This window comes from Bos mutus, chromosome 21 (assembly GCF_027580195.1).
Source record: "Bos mutus isolate GX-2022 chromosome 21, NWIPB_WYAK_1.1, whole genome shotgun sequence".
Classification (NCBI taxonomy): Eukaryota; Metazoa; Chordata; class Mammalia; order Artiodactyla; family Bovidae; genus Bos; species Bos mutus.
Window position 1 is genome coordinate 45,378,822 of NC_091637.1, and position 23,193 is coordinate 45,402,014.

Consider the following 23,193-nt stretch of genomic DNA (forward strand, 5'->3'; position numbering starts at 1 on the left):
CCAGGGGCTGGAAGGAGAGGGAAATGAGATGGTCTCAGTCAAAAGGTACAAAATTTCAGTTAAGCAAGATAAGTAAGTCCTGGAGAGTTACAGTAAAGCGAACTGCCTATAATAAATAATACTGTATTGTATACTTAAAAATTTGTTGAGTGCAGCTCTTATGTTAAGTGTTCTTATCACAAAATAATGATGATAAAGAGAGCAAGAGGAAACTCTTAGAGGTGCTGGATATGTTGATGGCATAGAATATGGCAGTTATTTAATGAATGTGTACTTATCTCTATATTTGTTATACAAATTATACAGCTTTTTTTTATGCCAATCATACCTCAATAAGGTAGTTAAAAAGGAAAGAATTAGAAATAAAAGAAAAAATATCTTCAGACAAACACTAAATTAGAAGGAACACAAGATAAATAAGTCCAACAGACAGTGCTCTAAGAGACATAGGTGAGATGAAGGACTTTTTTTTTTTTTTAATGAAAAAGAAAAGGAAAACAGAGATGAGAAGCACTCAGTAATCAGGATTTGGGAGGGGTTATAGACCTGGAAAAGCAGAGATATTACTTTACCAACAAAGGTCCGTCTAGTCAAGGCTATGGATTTTCCAGTAGTCATGTATGGATGTGAGAGTTGGACTGTGAAGAAAGCTGAGCGCTGAAGAATTGATGCTTTTGAACTGTGGTGTTGGAGAGGACTCTTGAGAATCCCTTGGACTGCAAAGAGATCCAACCAGTCCATTCTGAAGGAGATCAGCCCTGGGATTTCTTTGGAAGGAATGATGCTAAAGCTGAAACTCCAGTACTTTGGCCACCTCATGCAAAGAGTTGACTCATTGGAAAAGACTCTGATGCTGGGAGGGATTGGGGGCAGGAGGACAAGGGGACAGCAGAGGATGAGATGGCTGGATGGCATCACTGACTCAATGCACGTGAGTCTGAGTGAACTCCGGGAGTTGGTGATGGACAGGGAGGCCTGGTGTGCTGCGATTCATGGGGTCGCAAAGAGTCGGACACGACTGAGCGACTGAACTGACTGAACTGATAGACCTGGAAGGGGAACGTGGGGAGGTTCTGGGTGTGGCAGGTAAAGTTCTATTTAATGACCTGGATGGTTTTTGACTCATAATAGTTGATTAAGCTATATATTTTTTGTGTGGTTTTCTGCATCTGTGTTTTATTTTATAATAAATATTTCACATTATACACAAATGTCAGTTTCAGATGGATTGTAGATATAGGTGTGAAAAACCTTCTATGGCAAATATATAAAACTTCTACAAGAAAATAGAGAAGAATATCTTCATGACCTTGAGGGAGCAAGGATTTCTAAGCAGGACTCAAAAAGCACTAACTCTAAATGAAAAGACAGATAAAAATGCTTAAGTTAAAATTAAGGACTTTTGTTCAGCAAAAGAACATTAAGAGAGTGAAAAAGCAAGTCAGAGAGTGGGAGAAGATACTTGCAATATATAAAGAACTCATCCAAATACATAAGGAACTCAGCTAAATTAATTTAAAAATACTGCTAAGCCAAATGGAAAAATTCACCAAAAGGACTTGAACTGGCAATTTATAAAAAGAATATCTAAATGTCCAATAAACATATGAAGAACTATTAACCTCATTAATATCAGGGAAAGAGAAATTAATATCACACTGAGATACTACTTTGAGAAAATGTTCCTGCTTCTAGGTGTTTACCATAGGACATTATGAACTATACACATGAAAATGTTCATAATAAAATTATTGTACCATCAAAAAATTGATTGCTATAAAGTTGTCCTATTTAAGAAGATCTGCTACTTTTGGTTAGTCTCTCTCCCTCCTCAAACCCCCAAAAGGAAATGAAATGCCTCTGTCCATGAGTGTTGTTTAAAACATACAATGAAACATTCTAGAATAGTAATTAAATCTTATTTTTTATTTATCATGTGCATATAGTTACATGCTTATTCATAAATATGTAGAGTTCTATTCCTAAGGAAGATATATACACACAAAGAGTCAGTGAAAAATGATAGATTGTAACATCATGAGTTAGAAAAAGGGTGTTTCCTTACTCTGCGGAAAGAACATTTTTAAAAATTGAATTATAGTTGATTGACATTATTGTGTTAGCTTCAGGTATACAGCAAAGTGATTCAGTTATACATATATAGATTTTCAGGTTATTTTCTACAATAGGTTTTTACAAGATATTAAATATAATTCCCTCTGCTATACAGTGAACCCTTGTTGCTTATCTATTTTATGTACAGTAGTTTGTATCAGTTAAGTTAGTCCCATATTTTTAATTTTTCCTCCCCACTTCCCTTTTTCTTTAGGTAACCAGAAGTTTGTTTTCTATGTCTATGAGTCTCTTTCTGTTTTGTATATAGATTCATTTGTATTGTATTTTAGATTCCACATATAATAATATATAGTATTTCTTTTTCCTCTGACTTACTTAGTATGGTTATCTTTAGGTTCATCCATGTGCTGCAAATGACATTGTTTCATTCTTTTTATGGCCAAGTAATATTCCACAGTATGTATATATATATATATATATATATATACATACACACACCACATCTTAATTCAGTTATGCACTGATGGGCACTTGGGTTGTTTCCATGTCTTAGCTATTGTAAATAGTGCTGCCATGAATATAGGGGTGCATGTATCTATTTGAGTTTTCTCCAGATATATGCCCAAGAGTGGACTTCTGGATCATATGATAGCTCTATTTTTAGTTTTTTAAGGAACCTCCCTACCCTTTCCCACAATGGCTGCACCAATGTATATTCTAAGGGAAGAACTTCTAATGTTACTCAGTCAAGCTTTCTCCCACTACCTTCCCTGTGCAATAATACTCTTTTGTTCAACTTTCCAAGGGCTTTGTTGCCACACTTATTTGTGTTAGAATACTTGCTGAGTGACCTTGGTCAAGTTACTTAACCTCTCTGGGTTTCATCTTCTTTACCTGTAAAAGCAGACATTATATGCAATCTACCAAAGGTATAATGTGTATATTAACTAGTTTATGCAAAGAATCTGGCATCTAATAGTGCTCAGTGAATGTTAGCACTCTTTCTTATCACCCATGATTTGGCCCTTCAGTTTATCATGTTTAATACAGATTGTCTTAAATTGTTCTCAGATTGTTTGACATACATGATGGTAAATCTTATGTGTTCACCTGACTAGGCCACAGTACCAGATATTTGGTCAAACATTATTCTAGATGTTTCTGTGAAGGTATTTTTTAGATAAGATTAACATAAATCGGTAGGCTTTGATTCAAGATTTACTCTCCATAATGTGGTGGTCCTCATCCAATCTGTTGAAGGCTGTAACTGAAAAAAGGCTGACTTGTCCAGGAGAAAGGGAATTCTGTCGACAGAAGGCCTTTGAACTCAAATTGCAACTCTTTCCTGGGTCTCTAACCTGTTGTCCCTTCCCGTAGAATATTAGACTTGGAAGCCTTCACAATCATGCGAGCCAATTCCTTAAAATAAATCTCTCTCCATAGGCACATTATATTGGTTCTATTTCTCTGGAGAATCCTGATTAATACAACATACAATGTATAATTATTTAGTACTTCATTAAGAACTCAAGACTTTAAAAGTGGTAATTGTATACTTTTAAGTGTATTTTGTATATGTTAGCTCCCTCCCCAACTCTTACCTTATACCCAGCGTCTAGCATGTGATAGGTTTCAACTACCTACTTATGAAATGAATGATTGAATGCTCAAATGAATGCTGTAGAGGGAATCTGAAAGGAAAAGGGGGTTCATTTATTTTAGAAAGTCTTATATATACATATCATTGGCTCAAACACTGGGAATAGTTTTTAATTTTTTTTTTTGTTTGTTGGAAACATTGAGGGCAGGAGGAGAAGGGGACAACAGAGGATGAAATGGTTGGATGGCATCACTGACTCGATGGACATGGGTTTGGGTGGACTCTGGGAGTTGCTGATGGACAGGGAGGCCTGGCGTGCTGCAGTTCATGGGGTTGCAAAGAGTCGGACATGACTGAGTGACTGAACTGAACTAAAACATAAGGAGAAAGTCTATGGCTCTATAAAGGGTATTCTAATTAGAAGTGGGGAGAGACTTTGTTTATTAGTTGACATGTGGGCAGAGAATAGGAGCCTCATAGATTCCACTGGAAATACAACAAGTTGTAAGTATGGGAGTAGTTCTGCGTAGTCATCAGCCATGGGCTCCTTGAAAGATGCTCCCAAACTGCAAGGACACAAATATTATAAGGATAATATTATATCTGTCTACCTATCCATCCATCCATCCATCCTCTCATCCATCCATCTACTATCATTTTTTAAGTGACCAGAAGCAAAAGATTTGAAAACTAGAAGGAAAAGAGAAAAAGAAAACCTCTTCTTACACTGAATTTCCAATTTGAATAAAAAACTGAGTTTAAAGTCTGTTATAAAGGATAAAGTAAACAGATTACAAACCAGAAGGAACACAAGTGATATTTAGAAGTGGCAAATGGGAATGTGACCAGGAAAGCAAGGTGAAGCTTTTTGCCCCTGAACAGGCTCAGAGAAAAGGATAAAAACATAATGAAAACTGAAAGTTTTGAGGCCATGATGAGGAAGGGGGGAATGCTCCAGAAACTTGAGGCCATCCAAAAATAGATGGATTATATATGAAAGTGAAAGTCACTCAGTCGCGTCTGATTCTTTTGTGACCCAATGGACTATACAGTCCAGGGAATTCTCCAGGCCAGAATACTGAAGTGGGTAGCCTTTTCCTTCTCTAGGGGATCTTCCCAACCCAGGGATCGAACCCAGGTCTCCCACATTGCAGGTGGATTCTTTACCAGCTTAGCCACAAGGGAAGCCCAAGAATATTGGAGTGGGCAGCCTATCCCTTCTCCAGCTAATCTTCCCGATCCAGGAATCAAACTGGGTCTCCTGTATTGCAGGTGGATTCTTTATCAACTGAGCTATCAGGAAAGCCCTATCTATGAAGGAATAGATGTAAAATGTCCTTTTTCCCTCTCTGGCCCAGAGCTACCCCCAAGCTACCCCCTTTCTCTTACCCACCCCATGTCACAAATCAAGCCACCCTTGCTTATGACTTGGGGACTTGGGAGGTGGTGATATCTCCAAATTGAATACATCTGGTGCATTCTCCAATGATGGCCCTCCATGGCTCTAGCAAAAGGCCACTCTGATTCTAGAGGCTGGGGACTTTTCATGGGAGGAACAGTTGAAGGGGAGGAGAGAAAGCCTTTGTGCCAAGCCTTGAGGCTTTGCATATAGAGTGAGTCTGGATGGGGGCAGGGAGTGGCTTATCTTTCACTTTTCTGAAAACCTGCTTATGAATGTTTGTGTACAACTCTTTGGATTTATGCTTTCATTTCTCTTCTCTCCTCACCCCTTCTCTGCCTCCCTGTCTTCCTTCCAAAAGACAGTTATTGAGTTGGTACTATGTTCCTGGCATTGCTTACACATCCTATGGAAGCATCAGTGACCAAGACAAAGTTCTGGATTCTTGAAGCGTGGATCCTGGTGGGCGAGAAACAGGCAATTAAAAATGTAAAATAATGTCAGATAGTGATAAGTGCTAGATAAGGATTGAGGGGTGCTGTTTATCAGGATTAGGCAGGGGACTCTTGACATTGAAGTAAAAACTTGAATGATTAGAAAAACACAACACACCTGGCTCCAGGCAGAGGGTACAGAGATGAGAACAGATATGGCATGTTTGAGGAACAGAAAGAAGAGTGAAATGTCAGAAGCACTGTGAGGGGAGAGTGGCAAGAGGTAAGGTTGGAGAGGACACAGAGGTCATATCTTATGATGCTTTGGGGACCAGAATAAAGAGTTTTGATTTTACTCTAATTCCCAAAGGAAGCCATTTGCAGATTTTAAACACAAGAATGATATCTGATTTATGCATTCCATGTGCTGTTGACCCTTTCACTTGAACCCTGGCTGATAATTTTGAGCCTATCAGTGCCAGTGGAAGGCTTCAAATTATTCACTCTAAATCAAATTGATCAAAAATGCTGTGATCCTTAGTAGAAAGTTGAAGTCAATGTAGCAGGAATCAACCCAACTTAAACATAAGCACAAGATTTGAATAGACATTTCATAGAAGAAGGTATATGAATAGATAATAAGCACATAAAAAGTTTAACATCATTCAGGAAAATGCAAATTAAAACCACTCTGAGGTATCACTGCACACACACTAGAATGGCTAAGATTAACGATTGAGAATATTGAGGCCTGATAATGACGTGAAGTAACTGGAGCTCTCATATGTTGTTGAAGGGACTACAAAATGGTACAGGCTCTTTGAAAATTTCTTGTAAGTTAAGCATTCACTTTGCTGTATGATTCAGAAGTGCGCTCTTAGATATTTACCCCAGAGAAATGAAAGCATATATGCACACAAAGACTTGTACATGAACATTTATAGCAGCTTTATTTATAATACCATAACCTGGAAACCATTCAACTGTCCATCAACAGGTCAGTGGATAAATAAATTGTGTTATTCATTCAGTGAAATTCTACTCAGCCGTACAGAGCAATGAACCACCACTACAAGTGGGATGGATGGCATTAGTGGTGAAAACCCGCCTCCAAGGCAGAAGACTTAGGACGTGGGTTTGAGTCCTGGGTCAGGAAGATCCCCTGGAGGAGGGCATGACAACCCACTCCTGTATTCTTGCCTGAAAAAGCCCACAGACAGAGGAGCCTGGCAGGCTATAGTGCATAGGGTCGCACAGAGCTGGACATGACTGAAGCAACTTAGCATGCACGCATGAATACAAAAAGCATTGGCTTAACCAAAGAAGTCAGACAAAAAGAGTATATAATGTAGGACTCCATTTATATGAAATTCCCAAACAGACAATACTTCACAGTGACAGAAATGAGATCAGTAATTGTCTGGGGGCTTGGGATGAGACTACAAAGGAAACTTTTTGGGATAATGAGGATAGTCTATATCATGAATGTGGTGATGACTGTGGGGGTATATACATTTGTCTAAGCTTATCAAATTGCATATTTAAAATGAGTGCATTTTATTTGTGTGAATATAAAAGACATAGCAGGAAATGCCTTTAGTATATTCCCACTAAGGAGCCCTCGTCTCTTAAAAAGCCTGTAACCAAGTTCTGTCAGATCTTGACTCAGTGAGCACATGGGGCCCACATAGTCAATTTAGTCTCATCTTCTTACTTCTTTCCTCCCCTTTCCTACTGCCAGCTCATTCCCTGGAGCTTACTCTGTTCTCTAACCTGATCCTTGACTCTTGGGCCACAGAATTTCCTGCCCTGGTTTTACAATTTGCATCATTAGTCTGCATTAGGGGAGAGATCTCATCTTCTGGGAACTATGAAGTAAGTTGGTATAATCAGCCTTTCTTGGGGGCACATGGGTTAATTCACCCTTTTATACACTATTGATCAGAGAAGGCACTGGCAACCACCTCCAGTACTCTTGCCTGGAAACTGCCATGGACGGAGGAGCCTGGTGGGCTGCAGTCCATGGGGTCGCTAAGAGTCGGACACGACTGAGCGACTTCACTTTCACTTGTCACTTTCATGCGTTGGAGAAGGAAATGGCAACCCACTCCAGTGTTCTTGCCTGGAGAATCCCAGGGATGGGGGAGCCTGGTGGGCTGCCGTCTATGGGGTAGCACAGAGTCGGACATGACTGAAGCGACTTAGCAGCAGCAGCAGCAGCATACTCTATTGATAGGCTGTTTCTCTCAGATTATTCTGAAAGACTTCCAGTATTAATCGTTTTTTATTCTTAGTCTAGTTCCTTTGTTTTCCTGAAACTATCCAGATTATTATAGTTCCCTGTATTTGTCATTTATTCCTTACATTGGTAGAAATACATGCGTGTACTTGACAGTCAAGTATATCCTGATTAGAGGAAACAGAACACCCATAGATGCCAACAGTTAAACGTTCTACTGCAGAAAATGAAGAGAAGACTTTTTCTTTATCGGTACCCTAACTGTGGGGTGCCTAAAATTGGGTCTACCACTTGAGTTAGTGACTGGGTTAAATATTTTGACTCTAATTTCATAACTTGTCACAGTGATCCCATTGGCAGTAGAGTGGTGGGTTGCCAAGAAGGCAGTTAATTATCTCTCTGTCTCCCTGTGTATTTAAATTTTGTTCCCTCTCCCTAAAGAGAGGTGATGCTATGGCTTACAACTAATATGCTCTTGCAGAGCTCTCCACACCAATTAGAAAAGTTCTGTGTTATGACACTCTTTGATAGGGTATTATGACACTCTTTGATAGAAAGCCGTTGTCCCATTGAAGCAGAAACTTCATCAGAAGCACTGAGAATCAAGGGTGTGCTCTAGAAACCATGAATGGGAGGGGACTATCTGTGCTCACTGGGTTCATCAAACGAAGCGCCTCCCACTTAGGACTTTCTATGCAACCCAGCTGGTTTCCTGTATTTACCTCCTGGCCCCACCCTTATTTAGTGCAAAGTTGGAGGCAGGCCTGTAAAATAGCATTTTGTAACCTACTATTTGGAACTCTCATGAGTTTGTTTAAAACTCTGAGAACCTTCTTTTGTGAAAAGTAAAATTGCCCGCAGCTCTGAGAACCTTCTTTTGTGAAAAGTAAAATTGCCCACAGTAGGTGAAGAGGATGGGGTTACTTCTCGATTAGAATCAGACTTTTTTTTTTTTTGGGAATGAGAGTCATTGCCATAAACCATGTCACAACACTTTCTTAGAATCATAAATTTTAATATCTCCATCTCCAATCCTAATTTCATCTTACAAAGGCTTTCCCATGGTCTCACAAAGAGCTTCTCTGTCTGAAAAGTGGGAAGTTTAATTTCTGAGATGTGAAACCAAATTTATATATTCTTGGCAGCCAAGATTCCTAGGTACTCTTATGTTCAATTTATGAGGACTAAGAATTGTATGGATAACTCATTTCATCTTCCTTCTTTAGCTTTAATTAGAGCTAATTAAATAACAAATAATGATGAACAACAACAACAAAAAACATCAAAGTGGAGATTCAAAGCACTGTTCTTCCTACTCAGACTTATTCTGATCAAAATGTCTACAACTGAGCATATAGGATATCTCATTAAGTAAATGTTAAGTTTTATGGAAAAAAAGATGTACTATTAATTCAACCTCCTAGAGTCTTGAATAGCTGGACAATTCCTGACCTTGATATATTCACTTTCATTAGCACCTTTGAATCCAAACAGATTCTAATTAGACCTATGGTGAAGAATTGTGTTGAATTAGATGATAACTTTCAAAAGTGAGTAAAAATATCCATGTTAATAGTGGTGACAATTGCTCATTTTCATCTTGGAAAGTTTCCCAGTTTTTATTCAGGGAAGAATTGCTGTCATATGTTTACTGACGGTCCTTCCTGATCCTTATATTCTGACTAGGATTACCTTTTCATTCTCCTATCCATCAATACTTAGCAGTTATTATGCTGGTAGGTTTTTTCCCCCCGTTTTGGGGAGTACAAACTTTGAAATGTAAAAATGTATCAGAACTTGATGATGCAATAAAGTAGAGCTCTCAGAAAGAAGACTACCTGGTGAGTCAGGAAGCCTGGATTCTAATCTTAACTCTATTGTTCACCAGCCATGTTATCTTGGGCAGATCACTTAATCTTTGTATTAGTTCCCTCTTCTTTTAAGAGGAGGTAATGATGTCTACTTTAAATGGGTAATATTGTGTAGAAGTAATTAACACAGAGCCAGGCATAGATGAGATGCTGAATTAAGTGTTAATCCTACTCTAAAAAGAGTTAATGTCTGTGGATCTAAATTTTCACAGGCTCTAAACAGGTCTAATAATTAAAAATATGCTTGCATTTCTCAGAACCAGTCAATGACAGAACTTGAGGGTCATTGGGATAAAGATAATAGCAATAAATTCTGTAGTAGGCATTTGTTTTTAATTCTTAGATGGTTCCAAGATATTGGAGCTTATCTCTATATTAGCATTAAGGTACAAAAGAAAGAAGAGGATAAAAAAAGACATATTCTGGCCTTCTGAGAATTAGTATCATAAGAAATCTTTGATATTGATGCAGTGGTTTTATGCTTTTTGTGTTTCTCAACTTTTGTAGGGAATTTTTAACTTATTTGAAATTTGTGAGAGTTTACACTGAAAATTTTAAGACATTAGTTTTAAAATTGAGGAAGATACAAATAAATAGAAAGATATTCTGTATTCATCAGTTCAAAGAGTTAATATTGCTAAAATGTCTATATACTACCAAAAGCAATCTACAGATCCAGTGCGATCCCTATCAAAATAACTGTGCCAATGGCATTGTCACAGAGATTGAACAGCTGATCCCATGATTTGTATGGTCCCACCAAAGGCCCCAAATAGCCAAAGCAATCTTGAGAAAGACAAACAAAGCTGGAGACATCATGCTCCCTGATTTTTAACTATATTACAAAGCTATGGAAATCAAAATAGTATGGTATTGGCATAAAATCAGACACATAGATAACAGAACAGAGAGCTCTCATATAAACCTATGTATCTACAGTCAAATATTTTACAGCAAAGGAATCAAGAATATACAATTGGGAAAGGATAGTCTCTTCGATAAGTGATTTTGAAGAAACTGGATAGCCACATGCAAAAAAATGAAACTGGACCCATATCTTTACATCATACACAAAAATTAACTCAAAATAGGTTGAAGAATTGGATGTAAGAACTGAAACCATAAATCTCCTGGGAGAAAACATAGTAGGTAAGCTCCTTGACATTGATCTTGATGATAATTTTTTGACTCCCAAAGCAAAAATAAACAAATGGGACTATGTCAAACTAAGAAGTTTCAGCACAGCAAAGAAAACTATCAGCAATATGAAAAGACAGTTTTATGAATGGGAGAAAATATCTTCAAATAATATATCTGATAAGGGGTTAACATTAAAAATATTAAATGTTAAAAATGAAGAACTCACACAACTCAATAGTCAAAAACCCAAACAATTTGATTAAAAATGGGCAAACGATCTGAATAGACATTTTCTCAAGGAAGACATACAGATGGCCAATACGTACATGAAAAGATCTTAACATCAATAATCACTAGGGAAATGAAAATCAAAACCACAATGAGATATCCCCTCACATCTGTTAGAATCAGTTCAGTGGTTGCTCATTCATGTCCGACTCTTTGCGACCCCGTGAATTGCAGCACGCCAGGCCTCCCTGTCCATCACCAACTCCCAGAGTTTACTCATACTCATGTCCATTGAGTCAATGATGCCATCCAACCATCTCATCCTCTGGTGCCGCACTATGGAAAACAGTATAGATGGGCTTCAAAAAATTAAAAATAGAGCTACCGTATGATCCAGAAATTCCACTTTTGAGTCTTTACCCAAAGGAACAAAAACACTAACTTGAGAAGATTTGTACACTGCCCACCCCTCCAATGTTCACTGAATCACTACTTACAGTAGCCAGTCTAAGTGTCCAACCTAAGGGAACCTAAGGGAAACAACCTGAGTGTCCACTGATGAATGATTGGATAAAGAAAATGAGGAATATATATGCAGTGCAATATTATTCAGTCATAAAAGGCATGAAATCGTACCATTTGCAATAAGATGAGTGAACCTTGAGGATATTATGCTAAGTGAAATAAGTCAAACAGAAAAGGACATATACCATATGATCTTATATGTGGAATCAAAATGAAAAACTAAGCTTATAAATACAGAGGACAGATTGGTGGTTACCAGAGGCAGGGGGTGGGGGGTGGACAAAATGGGTGAAGGTGGTCAAAAGGTACAAGCTTTCAGTTACAATATAAGGAAGTCACAGGGATGCCATATATAGCATGGTTACTGTAGTTAACAATACAGTGTTGCGTATTTGTATATTTGATACTTGCTGAGTTGATCTTAGAAGTTCTCAGGACAAGAAAGTTTGAAACTATGTATGAGGACAGGTGCTAATTAGATTAATTGTGGTCCATGGCAAGAAGCTTTATGATTAAGGAGGTGACTCAGAAGCTGTACATGTTACTTTTCACATCTTATTGGCCTGAACTTAGTTATGTTGCTACTTCTAGCTGTAAGGGAGTCTGGGAAATGTACTGTCTAGATGGGTGGCTGGAGATTCTGTTACTTAAAGGAAGAAAAAGAGAATGGATGCTGGCTAATAACTAGCAGTCTCTGCCATATTCATTTACTCTTTCAACAATTTTAGTTCATATGTGACCACCGGTCTCTCTTTTATTCATTCTGTCATTGGCAACAGGGATGTGACTGACATTACCAAGCTGCCTTTGAACCAAGACAAAAATGTTACTGGTCCTTGGAGTTATTTTCTTATATGTTACTATATATGTTTGTCTATCATCCATCTATACCCATCTATTATCTATCTGTTTGCTTTATTTGTCCTGAGGGTACATGTTTGTCTGAAATTCTGACATAAAAACTTCTTGGTTTTGGTTAGATTCAGTTTTGTCAAGGAACTTATATATTTTTTATTGGGAAAGTAACTGCATGCTAATGAATAAGTAGGAGTTAACCAAGAGCAGAAATAATTATAAAGCACCTGTCAAAAGTGAAGTGCTATAGAAATGCTAAATAATGACACTAATAAAAAACTGATTGTCGTGACTTCAAAGGAAGTGTTAAGATGGAGTGTTTTGATGTGTATGGCATTTGAATGATCTAAATAGGTGTTTAGATACTCACATGAGAGACTGTTCTAGCCACTCAAGGGAAGTAAGAGTCTGTTCTACCCACTCAGTATTTTGATGCTTCCGTGAGAATTTTCTCATCGTTATATATTATTATTTTAAAAGTAATGCTTGTGTTGTTTTGACTAAACTCACATGAAGAAAGGACATTACCTACCAAAAACGTGACATTCTTTTTAGACCGCCTTGCTTTGAAACTTAAGTTCTTGGAGCACCTTAAGTTCATAAATCCCTCTGGTATGTTCCAATACCCCTGATTCCATGGCTTAACCAGATGTGCAAGTTAGGGCTACAAATTGGTAGTGAATTATTTTTTATTTTTAAAGAGCTCAGCTTTTATTGAATGTGTTACTAAAGAAGTTTGGTCAAAAAGACCAAAAGACCAAAGCCCATGTCATCATCAGACTCTTTAGATTCTGCTTTCTATGCTTCTACTTTCTTCTCCTCAGCTTGGGCAGCAGTGGTGGATGGGGCAGGACCTCCTGCTGGGGCAGGTCCACCAGCCCCCACATTGCAGTTGAGGCTCCCAGTGTTCACACTGGCCAAAGCCTTTGCAAACAAGCCTGGCCATCAACATTTACACAGGCTGCTTTAATGAGGACATTGATCTTATCCTCCATGACCATCACCTCATCGTCCTGCAGAATGAGGGCCGATTAGATTCAGGCTTGCTCTGAGACAGAGGCCATGATGCCGGTGAGTGCTAGTCTCCAGATAAAGTGAGGGTCTCACCCCAAAACGGCCTTAGCTTCTTTGGAAGGACTGAGCACCTTAGTGGCAGTGGAGGAAAAAACAAAGAGGTAGTGAATTCTTATTAGAGTTAGAGCTTTAGGTTAAACAACTTCCTTGTTTTAAAGATGTATCTTTAAATATTTATATGTTACAAGAGGCTTCTCCAAAGGCATTAACCTGGTGATTTTAAAGTTAAGGGAAAGATAAATGGATGCTTTAGATTGCTTGTGTAGGTATATTTTTAAAAGTTCTTTGATTATTAATCTTCTCATGAAAAATCTGAACAAACACCACATGATTATTAGTAATTTAAAAATAATAAATAATAGGTACTTTTTAAATTGTAAACTCCTAAGTGTTTGAGATAGTTTCAAGTTCAATTCCACCCTACCCATGCATGATTTGTCTAAAAGGTATAATTTAGCAAAATGGTGAAACCTCTAGCTCTGGAGTCAAAGTTGAGTTCAAATCTATCCTGTCATTTTGGGCCACCACGTGATCTTTTTTTATACCTCAATTTCTTCACTAGTTAAATGGGTGTTGGAATAATAATAGCAACCTTTTCTTATAGGGTTGTGAGAATTAAATGAGATAATGCACATGAGGGGTTTATCATAGTGCCTAGAATATGTAAATGCACAAGAAGTGTTAGGGATTCGTTTTTTACTTTTCTCATCTGCTCAAATATTCTGTGAGAGCAGCTTCCACAATCTTTTCTGCAGGTGATTTCAAATCTCAAACTTTGTGAGGTTTCATAGAAACATTCTTTCGTGATATGGCAGTATGGCTTAGTGGTTGAGCTAAAAAAAAAAAAAAAAAATCCTAGCTCTACAAATCAGTCTCTGGCTGTGTATCTGGTGAGTTAATTAACCTTTCCATCCCTGGGGTTTCTCATCTGTAAAATGGAGGTGATAATATTAGTACCTTCCTCAGAGGATTTCTATGAAAACTAAAGGGTTTGTGAAGTACTCAACCCAGTGTTTGATGCTTAATAATTGTTCAACAAATATTGCCTCTCACTCATTTTAAAGCTTACAATGGTTATTAATTTATTTGGAAAAATGAATAGGTATTTTGGGTGTCTACTTTTTCCATTTGAACACTGTATGTAGATTTCCCGACTTCAGGAATAGTTCTTTCAGTACGTTGTGGTCTTCACCGTGGTTTCTCAGTTTAGGGCAGGGTGTGCTATCATGAACAAATGAAAGGATAACCACCCAAACTGAGAATTTAGTTTTCCAACTTTCTGGATACCTGCTTAGTTCTAACAGCACCCTCAGTTGGTTACAGTAGATGCCAGTGAATAATACATCTGGGAGTTTTGTGATCTTTTCTCCTTTTTAAACTTCCAAATAAAGTAAACAGATGGTAGGCAGTGGAGGTGCAGAGAACTGGTACTAAAATGATTACTTTCCTCTCACAAAGGACTTCCGGGCATTTTCTTGGTGTCCCAACCGGTAACTTGTAGTTTCGATAGGGAGGCATGAGAGTGGAAGAAGAGGGTGCAGGAAAGGGAGTCACGATGTTTGGCTGCTCCCTCAAAACCACCTGAAGTAGACGCAATGCAGGTGAGGCTGCAAACAGGAGCTCTGCCCTGAGAATCCACATCTAGTGGGCTGCGATGCTGGACATCTGTGGCCCTGCGGAAGCTTCAAAGGCACGATGTATATTTTACTAGGTTTGGTTTATCCTGTGCGGAACACTGACATAATAACTGCTTAATAGTTGTTTACTAGAATTGATGCTTTTGAACTGTGGTGTTGGAGAAGACTCTTGAGAGTCCCTTGGACTGCAAGGAGATTCAACCAGTCCATTCTGAAGGAGATCAGCCCTGGGATTTCTTTGGAGGGAATGATGCTGAAGCCGAAACTCCAGTACTTTGGCCACCTCATGCGAAGAGTTGACTCATTGGAAAAGACTCTGATGCTGGGAGGGATTGGGGGCAGGAGGAGAAGGGGACGACAGAGGATGAGATGGCTGGATGGCATCAATGACTTGATGGACGTGAGTCTGAGTGAACTCCAGGAGTTTGTGATGGACAGGGAGGCTGGGTGTCTTGCGATTCATGGGGTCGCAAAGAGTCGGACGTGACTGAGCAACTGAACTGAACTGAACCAAATACCTGAAAGTAAAAAATAGCTCTTAATAACCTTTGTTAGACTCGGTTTAGTTTAGGTGTCGCTAGTAATGAGAGATTATACTCTTTGTCTACTTTATGCTCAATAATTTTGTAAGCCAAAATAAGGTTTTTATGTACTAAAGAAACCTGTGAAAAATCCTTTTCTTAAAATTGATTAATCCTTGCCTACTGTGTACTTCATAAATTTCTCTCTTCTTAAACTAATAGCGAAGCCTGAATCTAAAATAAAATGCTACAGAACAAGCTTAAGAGCCTAGGGAATCTGAAGTCACTACTTCTTCAATCTTGAATGTAGATCTGTCTACTTACCACTTCTTCTTTCAGAATTGCCTGCCACCCAATGTTAAATTAAAACATCTCTATGGGTAATTGAAAAAGAAGATTTGAAAGTACTATAGACTCTTCAGAATGGAAGTGTTATATTTCACTTTTCTGTTATTATTTAAAAGTGTATGCTTAATTCTTTGTAGAGCCAGTTCTCGAAGGTAGAAATTCTCTGGGGCAGAGGTGCAGGGGGTGGGGAAAGGAGGTAAAATTTGGGGGTTTCTTTCAGAAGTTGTGCAGAGAGGGTTCTCAGAGCAGCTGTCCTCTGGTTCTGCTCTCACTGACTGTGAAATCATGATGGGGGTTAGCCTTTCTCTGCAATTACCGCTGGCATGAGCCGGGGAGAAAACCAGTTATGACCTACCTGCAAAATGGGGCTCCGGGAAAGCCCTGGGACCCACCTCTTGACCCGCCTTTATCTTTCAGCAAAAGGAGAAAAGTGAGTCCTTTCCAGGGCTTGTTCAGGGCTCCATGGTCCTGGACTCAGGCAGGATGCATCCCCTGAAGTGTAATGCATTTTAAAATACTCTTTCTGGGAAATGAAAACATGATTTTGAAGTAGTCTGTAGTATTGAAATGTAACACTCTTCTTCTGTGAGAAGCAAGACTAGCTTTAGGCTCACTGGTGCAGAAGAGTCCTCAAGGCAAAGAGGCTCAGAAACAGCAGGAATGGGATCGTCAGAAAGGTATCGCTCATCCTACAAAAATTGGCTCTAATTAAAAAATACGTCACATTAGCAAGAGTAGCTCAGTTGGTAATGTGGCAGTGGGAGCAAGCTGTAAAAAGGCTCCACAGAAATATCTGCTCTACAGTTTTATAATATGTTGTTTAGAGTTATGATGAAAGGGATTGGATATTGATGGCCAGCGGCTTCCAACACTTCTGGCCATTCTCTGCTCCTTTCACTCCCTTCTCTGAAGAATAAGAACCTTAGAAAAATTTCTCTTCCATTCTCCTTTTCATCCTCTTGTCTGACTACTTGACTGCAACAGGGAGAGCTTCTTCAAGACTTTAACTTTTGAAAATCAACTTTCATCTGTTTCAGCCATCACCTACAAATTCCTATGAAATTTTGAAAACTTAAGATTTATTAATTTGTACATCTGTGGGAATTTTTGTACCCTTAGTAATGAAAGAAAACCCCTGAAAAGAAAAAACTGACATTTATCGATATATACACAAAATTTGAGATCATAAATCTCTGTGTCTACCTAGACATACACTCCCCCATTTTTGTTTATCATCTTCTTGCTTTTGTTTGAACCTATTTGCATGGATTAAACTATTTTGCCATCTGTTTTTAGAAATGCTAAAATTTAATCGAATCATATTGCTTATTTGTGTAGGGAGTTCTCATCTGTTTCATAATAGATGGGAAATGTCAGAAAGCAAAATGCTATATTGAAGTGAAGTATACATGTTTGGGGATTATATATCTCTGCATATTCTTAGAAGTATTATTCCAAATGTATGTGGAGACATGAAATTTTAATAATTAAGTTTAATTAATTTTAATTGAGGGATAATTGCTTTATAATATCGTGTTGGTTTCTATCAAACATCAGCATGAATCATACACTCTTAGGTATATCTCTGTTCCCTCCTTCCTGGCCTCCCTCCCACCTCCTTCCCCATCCCTCTCGTCTAGTCTAGACTGTTACAGAGCCCTAGTTTATTTAATATCACTGTTTCTCTCACTTTAGTGTGCATACAGATCACCTGGGAACTTATTAAAATGCAATTCTAATTCAGTATGTCTTGGGCAGAGCCCAAGACTATATATTTCTGACAAGCTCTTGGGTGCTACTGATACTTCTGGAAAACAGACAGCATTTTGCAGAGCAAAAGCACCTATATACATGTGCATTTTAATTTCTTTGATTCCAGTTGTATGATTCTATTGGTTGGTGGAGCTCTCAAAGTTAACTTTATTTAGCAGGATTTCAGTTATAGTAAAATTTGCCATTTTATCAGTAAGTTGGCAGTGATCAAGCTCCTTTTCCTTATCGGAAGAAATGCTAAGCTTCACAGATTAATTCTCAACTGGTGTTCATCCCTGGGCCCTCACATCCTTCTTGTGGTTGTCTAATGGGTCTATAGGACTTCTTCTGTGTCTCCTAGTTGTAGGGGATTAAACTTTCCATCTTTAGATATCAATTAGAAATGAGTGTTTTTGTTTTTAATGCAATCTTATTTCAAAATATTTCCTTATCATTAAGTTTTACCAAATTCCCTGAAGACTATTCAGTAATTTGGGGCCAGGACATGAAAGCACTCCCCCACAAACTTCTGGCTGATTATAACACATAAATAAATATCTGAATTAAGTAATTAAAAAATAACCAAAATTTCTTACCTTTAGTTGTTTGAATGTTGTTCCTTCCATTGGACCATAAATTCTTTGAGAGTTGGGTCCTTGTATGTTTTGTTTTTATATAACTATGTTTGATGATAGAGGTTATAGAGAGAGTTGTTATACCATAAAGAGTAGATTAATTAAATTCAAATATCAAGTTAGCATCAAGATTCAAATATCATAAGACCTCTAAAAATGGTAACAATCATTCTTGGGGACACCTTGGGTTCATTTTCTTCTTAGGACTTGAGGTTCCTCAAACATGTCTGCCGCTGACCCCGTGTTTCTCCGTAACAGAGGGAATCTCCATTTTCCCTTTGTTAAAATGGTGACAAAACATTTTTCGTTAGCCAAGAATGTAAGAGTAAGCATAGGTTTGAATGTTTAGTAATTCTGCCAGTCTGCTTTGCTGGACATAAAGGGACTCATGGCACATACAAAACATCTTGAGAAAGAGTAAGACTCCTTACCTACTGACAGAGAAAAAGTTTCATATTCTTTATATTCTTTCACCACACAGAAAGGTTACACATTCCAGCCTCCTCTGTAGACAAATCTGGGACAACATGGCTGAGTTTTGTAAAATAGAATATTAGTCAATATGATGTATACTGTTTTTAGACTTGATCCTTTCTATTTGACTGCATCAGGTTTTAGCTGTGGCTCATGTGGATCTTTCATGTGAACTCTAGTTGTGGCGTGCAGACTTAGTTGCTCCAGGGTACATGGGATCTTAGTTCCCTGACCAGGGAATAAACCCACGTCCCCTGCATTGCGAGGTAGATTCTTAACCACTGGGCTGCCAGGGAAATCCCCAGACTTGATCTTTAAAAACATCTTGTATTTTCTAGAAGTATCTTGTATCTAGAAACATCTTGTATCTAAGACTAGAAGAAGTACTAGTCTTCTTTTGCTGTTCTTTAGTGGCCTTGAAAGTCACATGCTCCACATTGTGTAGCCACAAGATGAGTAACCTGGTTCCCCAGACTTAAGACGTAGCTGGTCAAGAGTTCCCCATATTGAACTGTGCTGTGAATGAGAAATAAGCCTTGTGTTAAGCCACTGGGATTTTTGTATGTGTTGCTCCAGCGATCATGATTAATCATTCTGACTAACATACCTCCTAGAACTTGTGAAAGATTTTCTAGTCTGGGGCATGAGAGACAGGATCAAGTGAGAGAGAAAGATTGGTGGGCTTGAGAAAATGGAACTAGGCATGAAGATAACATGCAAAGAGCAGGAGTCTGTGTCCAGAGTCAGTTCAGCCTCTACTGGTAGGAGAACTTCGCCTTAGCATCACCAAGAGCGATGATTATTGTTGGTCTTACTGGCATAAGATGAGGGTTTTCTCTCCACAATGGGCAGTAAGTCCCCTTTTGACTGAGCTTGACACTCATCTTTGTTTCAAGACTTTGATTGGTTACTGTAGATCTTAAACAAGTTCCTTTCTCTCTTCCTTCCTCTATCCCTATATACATGAGGTTTCTAGACTTTCGTGAAGCAAATAACATGAAGATGGGTCCCTGTCTATCCAGTAGGGTGACAGTAGAATGGAAAGAAAAGATCTTATTAGTATACTTGGAAAAAGCTATACAACTGAGCTCAAAGGCAAAAGAGAAAAAGTATAACACTGTTATAAAAATAGCTAACATTAAATGGTGTTTACTTTGTGTCTGACACTGTGCCAAAGTTTAGGCCTCTACCATCTCATTAATCATCACTATCTTCATACAAAGTAGTTACTATTTTATTTTTACTTAATGTAAGAGGAAAATAAGGCACAGAGAGAATAAATGAATTGTCTTGATCCCACAGTTGGTAAATAAAAGACCCAAAAGAGGGTTCCATTGGTTTGAAGATCAAGACCAAATACCTTGTTGTGACTTACAGAACCCTGTATAATCTGGTTCTTGTCTGTGGATCCACCCTACTACTGAAGCCAGATATACTGACCTTTTAATTTTTCAATGACATATGCTTTTCCTCACATATTTTATTTTTACTAGTACCATTACTCATCCTTCAAATTTTAGCTCAAAAGTCATTTACTAGGGGAATTCTTCTCTGACCAACTTCCAGTATGAAATTCTCTCAAGTTCTGCTGCCCTCCATGCTCCTAGCACTTTGCACTTTTCCCTCATGGTACTATCAGAAACGTTTGTTTATGCTTGGAATATTGTCTGTCATTTTTAGAATGTTACTTCTGTGAGGCAAGGACTAGGACTGGTTAGCTCATTATTTCTGCCAGAAACCTATTAAGCTCATAGTAAATGTTAAGAGAATAAATAAAATGAATGACCCTAAGATTTTAAATTAGCCCCCAGAACAAATATTGATAGAAGATGGCGTGAGAGCAGTAGAGTAGATGAAGAATATTGCTATTTGGAAAGAACTATGAGAACTCTCACTTACTAGTATTAACGGTTTCATTGTATTGAAAAGAGAATTTTGGTTTTTTATTCTTTTTACAGTTTGCAACAAGAGGTAGCCTTGATGTTTTTTGAAGGTAGTATTTTATTACAGAATAATTTAGAGATTTTCAATATCCTGAGTGACTCTGAATTTATAAAGTGCCCTTGAGTTTATAAAAATGTTGGGCATTGTATGTACATTGATTAAATGACACTCCTTCACATACATACGATGCTATTTAAAAGGTACATGTTGATGCTATTGTAAATGATAGTAACTTTTTATAATTACTTTCTTTAATCAGCAGATACCAGAAGTACCTTCATTATAATACTTTTAAATGTTCTATTGAATAAATATTTTAAAAATGGCCTTCATGCTTAAGTGGTGAAAACTTCTAGAGAGAGCTAAATCTTCCAGTGCTATTATAAACCTATTTTTATTTATTTCTGTTTTTAAAAGTAACTTATTTATTTTTGGTTGTGCTGGATCTTTATTGCCGCACAAGCTTTTCTGTAGTTGCTGTGAGCAGGGGCTACTCACTAGGTACTTGGGCTTTTCATTGCAGTGACTTCTCTTGTTGCAGCATACAGGATCTAGAGCACGCAGGCTTCAGTAGCTGTGGCTCCCAGATTCTAGAGCACATGCTCACTATTGTAGCACATGGGTTTAGTTACTCTGCAACATGTGGGGTCTTCCTGGAGCAGGGATTGAACCTGTCTTCTGCACTGGCAGGCAGATTCTTTACCACTGAGCCACCAGAGAAGCCCTAAATCTATTTTTGAATGTTATTAAAATAGAAGTTATCTGCACATATCAATGTTACAGTTTTATATTGTATTTTTATATTCTTCTTGGAAACTGGTTTCTTAAGTCAAGACTAGCTCCAAAATTGTGTTTGATTCTTCTTTTTGTGAGCTGTCTTTTCAGTTGGTTGGTTGTTCACTCTCATCTTAGCTTTCTTTTGGTAGAGGGAGTATTTAGAGATCTATTACTAAAGGTAAGAACTGATAATTAAGGGAAATGATGAATTAAATTGACTTCTTCTAACATTAGAAAAATATTGTCTTGCTATGAAAATATTGTATTCGTAATTATCAGCTTGATTTATTAATATTATCAATAATTTAAAAAGTGAAATATCTTCTAATGAATCAAACTTCATGCACCATTACTTCCATCCATCCTATCCATGCATGTCTCCAGAATAATTTTCCTAGATTTCTTATTTTAATAGATTAATTTCTGTGTAAAAGTATCCACTGGCTCCAACTGCCAATGGTTTATAGCTCAAATATTTTGTCTGAATATGCTGTATTCTCCCCAATCTGACTCCAATTTATTCTTCAATTCTTATTTGTCAAGTAATCCCAGCAAAGCAGTTATAGTGCAGAGATTAAGCATGTGGTTTAGAGCAGGAAACTTGGGTCAAATCCTGGTTGTTCCACTTGCTACCAAGCACTGGGCTGAGTGCTTAATAATCAGTGTCCTGTATAAACCTCATGATAGTCTTGTGAGAGGTATTAGTAGTATCATACCTTGAGTTTGCAGGTGAGAAAGCTGAGGCTTAAAGAATTTAGGTGGCTGGTCCAACACCACACTTATTTCAAATATTGAGCTAGAGAATGAGATAGAGTTTCAGTTTCTGAAAATAGTCTACATGTGTTGATTTTCAAATAAATTTGAAGCATAGATTTTTGAGCACATTTGATTTTGAAACAAATCCAAATCTGTCTAAAAGAGAGAATGTGAATAACACCATAGAGTTCATTAAGTGGAAATCAACTTATTTCCACACTTTTATCATAGGAATTTTCAGAAATAAAGCCTGGCATTTACAGTAGAAGAGTGATGTTGACAGTAGCAGGGTGTGGGGAGAGAGTACAGGTAGAACTCAGGAACCATTTTGGACACTTTGTGACTGGGCATTCAGCTTCTCTGAGCCCTAGATTTCTATATTCTAGAATGTGTGCAATGAGAGTCTTCTTTATGGTCTCACAAGATTATTCTGAGGACATGTGAATATATTAGAAAACGTATTAAGTTCTATATAAAAACAAGATATTAACTTCTGTTCAAGATGTGACTTTTTTCCTACATTGGTAGAGGGTAAAATCATACTATTTCCACCATGGGACTAAACCTTGGTTATAGGAATACTTTTCTCAGTCCATAATATTTTCTCTACATAATTGTATAGATAATTGAATTTGGTTTTATTTTCCATCAATACAAACAACTCCATTTTGACTGTTGAGTACATTGCCAAGTTGAGTCACATAATGATAATAATGGTCAGCTGATGAATATGAATAGGCAACTTGTTCATGAGTTTATAATTATATCCAGGAAAACTTTAACCACTTGAAAAAATGTCATTGGCTTTTCTCTTTTCCCCTGTTTATCAATGCCCTTCCTCACTGTTCCCAGCTCCTGAGCTAAGGGAGTGAGTCAGTTCCTCGCATCAGGTGGCCAAAGCATTGAAA

At 37.8% G+C, this 23,193-nt stretch overlaps 1 long non-coding RNA gene and 1 pseudogene across 2 annotated transcripts in view; one reads left to right on the plus strand and one right to left on the minus strand.

Moving 5' to 3' along the window:
* Nucleotides 1-23,193, plus strand: part of LOC138984399 (uncharacterized) — a 355,695-nt gene that overhangs the window by 132,874 nt on the left and 199,628 nt on the right. The window lies entirely within an intron of this gene.
* LOC102274549 (large ribosomal subunit protein P1 pseudogene) lies at nt 13,094-13,431 on the minus strand (annotated as a pseudogene).